The 6,043-nt window shown below is 54.4% G+C and overlaps 1 pseudogene across 1 annotated transcript; it reads left to right on the top strand.

Moving 5' to 3' along the window:
* Positions 1–1,647: 1,647 nt before the first annotated feature.
* On the top strand, positions 1,648–2,135 carry LOC113892339 (annotated as a pseudogene). Its single transcript, XR_003511027.1, has one exon. The product of XR_003511027.1 is annotated as a mitochondrial import inner membrane translocase subunit TIM14 pseudogene (transcript).
* The last annotated feature ends 3,908 nt before the right edge of the window (positions 2,136–6,043 follow it).

Genomic DNA, 6,043 nt, shown 5'->3' with positions numbered 1-6,043 from the left:
CTTTGGGCTGCCTCTTAATCTGAGCTACCAGGGTCACTGGTGTGAATTCATTCCTTGAATGCTGTCAAGGAAGTATGGGCCTTGAATGAGCATCCGCTGTATCACCTGCCCAGGTACTCATCAGGATGGTCTCCGGTTGTTTAGACATACATGGAGGTTTTCAGGGCATGTTTAGACACACACCCTGGGGTGCACAGTCTTGCTCTCAGTTCTGATCTGGGCAGAAATGCACAAGGGGAGAGGGATGAGCAAGACTGGGAACTGAGGACAGAAGCCCCTCCCCTGATATCCTAAACTGGAGGCCCCCATCGCCCCACCAGCATGCATGCCCACTCCTGCCCCTCAGTGTTCTGTCCCCTGCCTTCCAGATGCTTCAAGATGCAGATTCCTGAAGCTACTTTGACTTTTCCACCGTTCTGGTTCCCTCAATATAGGCCAGAGCCCACAGTCTAGAAACCAGTTATGGAATCTTTACTTGCTGGCTGTAACTGTGTTTCCTGCACATCATCGGTATCTTCACAAAGTGATGATATTGATACGTCTCTCAAGCGCAGGGACCCAAGTTCCAGTCCTCCCGAAACTGCCCAGCAGAGAGCTGGGCACAGGTATGGGGCTACTCCTCAACCCTGTAACTGACCAGAAGCTCTAAGAGACTGGGAAAAGCTGCCTTTGGTCCGTTCATTCGTTCCTTCATTCAGCAGGTGCTAAGGGCTAGGTTGTGGTTTAGTCGTTAACTCGTCTGTTAAGTTTATCATTTAATGTTTAACTCTGTCCATCCGTTTAGTCTTTAAGTCCGACTCTTGCGACCCCATGGGCTGTAGCCTGCCAGGCTCCTCTGGCCATAGGATTTTCCAGGCAAGAATACTGGAGTAGTTTGTCTTGCCCGTCTCCAGGGGATCTTCCTGACCCAGGGAATGAGTCCAGGTATCCTGCACTGCAGGCAGATTCTTTACTGACTGAGCTACCAGGTAGATGTATAAGATGTGATTTCTGCTCACAAGAAGTTTAAAATGAAAAGAATAAGAACAATGATCATAACCACTTTTTATTGCATACCTGCAGGCTAATGACTGTCCAGGTGCTTTGTATGTGTATCTCTCATTCTCATTTTCACTACAAACCTGCAAGTTTGGGGGAGTCTCCTCCTTTTACAGTTGAAGAAGCAGGCTCAGAGACCTCAGAGTCAGTTCGGGGCAGGGCCAAGGTGTCATCCTGGGTGCCCTGAAAGGCTGCTCTGGGGTGTTGGGGGAGGGAGAGACTGGGCTGCTCTGAGGCCATGGGGGGCAGCAGGGGTGTGGAGACCCCTTAAGGGCCCCAGAGGTGGCCCTTGGGTCAGAGGTCACCCTTGCCCTGAGTCCACTCTTGGTCTGTCTTCTTCAGGGGTGTGAGGGCTGCCAGGGTGCCCCCTTCTCTTGCTGCCCTGGGAGGGACCCTAAAGACTAAACCTTTGGCATTAATAAAGGGTGTCTCTCCAGCAGTGCCCCACCCACCCTGCCTCCAGGCAACTGCCCTCCTCATGTCTGGGAACCGTAAGAGATTATGACAGTCATCATCAGAAGGAGCTACTGCACCCGTCCGCTGGCCCACTTTTACGACAATTTTCTGACCTAGTTTATGGCCGCCACTGCCGTATTTCCTGGGGCGCTTGCCTAGGTGGTTTGTAAGTGCTGGTAGTGGCTGAATCACTTTGTGATTAAGGCATAAACTTGGTAGGCTGGGATGAACCGCGCTCCTGGTGGAAGCAGGGGAACCGAGCAGGTGCCATGGCCAGTATAGTGGTAGCAGTTGGACTGACCATTGCTGCTGCAGGATTTGCAGGTCGTTATGCTTTGCAAGCCATGAAGCATATGGAGCCTCAAGTAAAACAAGTTTTTCAAAGTCTACCAAAAACTGCCTTCAGTGGTGGCTATTACAGAGGTGGGTTTGAACCCAAAATGACAAAATGGGAAGCAGCATTAATACTAGGTGTAAGCCCTACTGCCAATAAAGCCAAAATAAGAGATGCTCATCGACGAATTATGCTTTTAAATCACCCAGACAAGGGAGGATCTCCTTATATAGCAGCCAAAATCAATGAAGCTAAAGATTTGCTAGAAGGTCAAGCTACAAAATGAAGTAAATGTATGATGACTTAAGTTCTTATTCTCTTATGCGTTCCAGCTTTTTATGATAAAATGCCTCAAACCTAAAAAAAAAAAAAAAAAAAAAAGAAGGAGCTACTGCTGGTGGCTCTAGGCTCCGTGTGTGTGTGCGCACGTGCGTTTGTGTGTGTGTGTGTGTGTGTGAGATGGGAACACCCTACCCCCTCCCCTATGGCCAATGTGAGCCTGGCTAACTAAGCCTATGAGGACTGGCTGGTGGGGGCGGTGGGCAGCTGTGAGGAGTGTGGTGTGTTCTCAGGGCTGCCCTGGGGTCCCAGGCTCAGCGCCTCAGCTGCTCTGGGTCCTGTGTCCATGCTTTCCCATCCCCTGAAGCTGCTGTCCCTCTGTGTCCTTGTCTTTCACAGACATCCCCCTGCTCCCTGGCTCCCCACGCCGGCTGAGCCCGCGGGCAGTGGTCAGAGGGGGTCAGGGCCCCAAACACGGACAGCAGTGCCTCCAGGCGCCGGGTCCCCCAGCCCAGGGTCTGCAGGGCAGTGTCCCCCAAGGTTCCGGCCAGGCGTCCGGCGGAGGGAGCGCCCCCAACAGCTCTGTGAGTACTGGGGCGTGTGGATGGGCAGGCCTGTGGGATGCCTTCCACTTGGGGGCACGGGGTGTGTATTGTGGGTTTGTGTGTGGGGGCGGGGTTTCTGTTAGGCTCTCTTTATCTCCTGTCTCTCCAAGACGGGATGGCACACTGTCCCAGCAGCACTGGGTCCCCTGGTCAGAGGAGGATGGGGAAGACAGGTGTAAGAGGCCGGGTGGCCCCACCCCTGGCCTGCAAGCTCCCCGGCCCTCCCCGGACCTCAGCTGGGGCGCCTCTGAGGCTCTCCCCTGTGCCTGGCGCTTCATCTGGTTGCCCAGGTGACCTCTCAGGTGGCTGCGGAGGCAGCTGGGTATCAAACTGGTAATAAACAGGGAAACACCCAAAGCGGGAGGCAGGTCCCTCCCCCGGCTCCACCTAGTTCTTTCTCCTCCTCTTCTCAACCTCCCATCGCCTCCAGGAGCAGACGGGAGTGGACCGCAGCCTCTCTGGCAGGGTCCTCGCCAGTGGCTGGGGAGGACGGAGAGCGGGTAGAGGAGGATATGGCGCTGTGAGGCGCAGAGTGGACAGTGAATCCCTCGTGGGGTAGGAGTCGGGTGGGCCAGGCGGCTAGAAATCGGCCTTTGTTCCAATGGATCCAGAGAACCTGCCGGTGAGTACGGCGTGTTTGCAGGCAGGCCTGCACCTCTGCAAAGAGGAAGGGGTGTCGTGGTGCATGTGGGGGGCCCTTCGTGTCAGAGCGCGTGGGTGATGCAGGTAGGCACAGTGTGCGCCGGTGTGAGGCTGAGTGCTCGACTTGTGCGCGTGTGCTGGAATGGGGCTTGGTGCGCGGAGGGAGGCCGGTGGTGGGATGCGCAGGGTTGACGCTGCATGTGCATCTGTGTGCGTGAGCGTGCATGTGTGCTGCGTCTGTGGGCCGGGGCTAGACCCGGGGCTGGGGCGGAGGAGTGGCGGCCTGGCCGATGAACTCGGGCCTCTCTGTCCTTTCGCTGTGAGGGCCTGGCCTCCTCGTCCCCGTCCCAGGTCCCAGAGCGCCAGGTCAGCCTCCCGCGCCTCTCGCCCCTCCCTCACTGGATGTCACCGCTCCGTGTCCCCTCTTCTTCGGCCAGGTCATCAACAATTACTTGGAGGCCAGCGAGCCGGTGTCCTCGGAGGCCCGCGTGAGCCGCATGCACTTCTATGACAGCCAGAGGAAGGTGGACTACGTGCTCGCCTACCACTACCGGAAACGCGGGGCACACCCCGGCCACAGCTCCCCGGGCCACAATCTGGCTATCGTCTCCAATGGCGAGACGGGCAAGGACCCCCAGGCGGGGGCTCCCGGTGACATCGAGCTGGGGCCGCTCGATGCCCTGGAGGAGGAGAGGAAGGAGCAGCGAGAGGAGTTTGAGCACAACCTGATGGAGGCTGGGCTGGAGCTGGAGAAGGACTTGGAGGTGAGGTTGGGCAGGTGGCCGAGGGTCTGGGGTGCGATGGCTGTGCTGGGCTGGGTTCCTGGCCGTCGGGCCACGTGCAGGAAGCCTTTGGCTCTGCTCTGGCGTCTGGCATGCTGTTTTTTTCCTTCTGGTGGGGATTTTCTTGCTCAAGGACTTAGGAAGAGTTCTGGGATCCCAGCTCCCAGCTGCTGGGAGTGGGTGCCCATCTGGAAGCTGGCTTAGAGATAAAGACAGACGTTAGAGATAGAAGGCAAGGCATTTCTTCCTGGCTTGCCATCCTGTGGCCTTTGTAATGCTTTCCTTGGAATGAAGACCTGATTTGCCTGTTGTGCTTTGGATTGAATTTTCTGTCTAGGAGACTTACATTATTAAGCAAAGTCCTTGCCTGGGACTCCCAGGGAATTGGTTATTTGGGAATGGAACATCAGACACATTTTATCAACTTGTAAGCTGTCTGTATTTTGACCTCTGATCAGATAAATCCATTTATCTACACATTTGTCTCTCTGTTCTTCCATTCACCCATTCATCCTTCCATCCATACATCCTTTCATCCATCCATCCTTCCATCCATTTCTTCACTCTCTTCTCCATCCATTTCTTCATACCACACGATCCTTTAAAGATGACTGGCCCTTGCCATCCCCTCCAAACTCACCTCCTACCCCTCCCACTCTCCGGTGCTGGCTCCAGCCCCCTGGCCTTATCTCGGTCGTGTCTTTGTCACTCTTACCTCAGGGCCTCTGCATGGATTGTCTGTCATCTCTGCTTCGGTCTCCCTTCCTCTAGACCTGCGCATGCTCAGCCCCTCACTTCAGACCTCTGCTTGAATATTACCTCCTTCCAGACATCTTCCCTGACTGTCTTAGATAAAGTACCCCGCACCCCTATCATTCTGTACCTTGGCCCTGCTTCACTTTTCTTCGTTATACTTAGCACCTGAAATAGCATGGTAGATTTGTTTTTTATCTCTGCCCCTCCCAGCTCCATGAAGGCAGGGGTCTTGTTTGGTTCACTGCTGTATCTCGAGCACCTTGGACAGAGTCTGGCATATATAGAGCTTAACTAGCGTTAGTTGAATAAATGACTTCCCCAAGTCTCAGGTTCCTCATTTGCAAATAGACACTCTGCAGGATTGTAGTTTTACGTGCCCCATTGTTAGACAGGCCAATGAAAACATCTAGCACAGTGTCTGCTACACAGTAGGTGCTCAGTAAATACTCATGATTATAGAAAAGGGTGTCATGCTGAAGGATGGGGTGACATTCTCATCAGATACCTGTTTTGTAAGTTTCACATTAACGCCATCCCCAAAGGGGAAGGGACATCCCCAGAGGCCATTCATCCATTTTGCTGTCCCCAGGCAGGATGGCGTGTGACCCAGCTCTGACCCTGGCTGTGCTGACCTGCGCTGCTTATCCACACTCTTAAATCAGGAGCTCCTTCTTGTGTTTTTCTTTGCACCAATATAGGGCCAATGTGCTCTTTTAAGGCCGCTTGGGGCTCCCCTGCTGTGGGATGTGCTGACTTTCACCTTTGGAAACCCAGAGCTTGCTTAGTGCCTTTGACTGGGGTCTGGTCGTAAGGTTTCTCGAGGCGTGTTTTGAGAGCTGTGCAAGTAGCTCTTGGCATCACCACTGTGGGAGGCTGCACCTTCGCTGTGTGTCAGGGAGGCAGGGAGTCTCAGGCAGCCGAGGCCTGGGCCTTGCGCCCCTGCTGAGTTGGGAGACAGCAACCTGCCCTGAGTTGGACTCTGGAGTCTGAACACAGATGTCCACATCCCAGACCTGGCATCTGTCAGCCTCATGACCTTGGGCAAGTGGCTTGATCCTTCGGAATCGCAGTTTCTTTGTATGTAAAAAGGGAATAATACTACACTCTTCACTGGGTCGTGGTGAAGGGGAAACCTGACAACTAGAAGTATC

The sequence above is a fragment of the Bos indicus x Bos taurus genome, chromosome 5 (assembly GCF_003369695.1).
Source record: "Bos indicus x Bos taurus breed Angus x Brahman F1 hybrid chromosome 5, Bos_hybrid_MaternalHap_v2.0, whole genome shotgun sequence".
Classification (NCBI taxonomy): Eukaryota; Metazoa; Chordata; class Mammalia; order Artiodactyla; family Bovidae; genus Bos; species Bos indicus x Bos taurus.
This window is presented reverse-complemented; position numbering and strand designations above follow the sequence as displayed.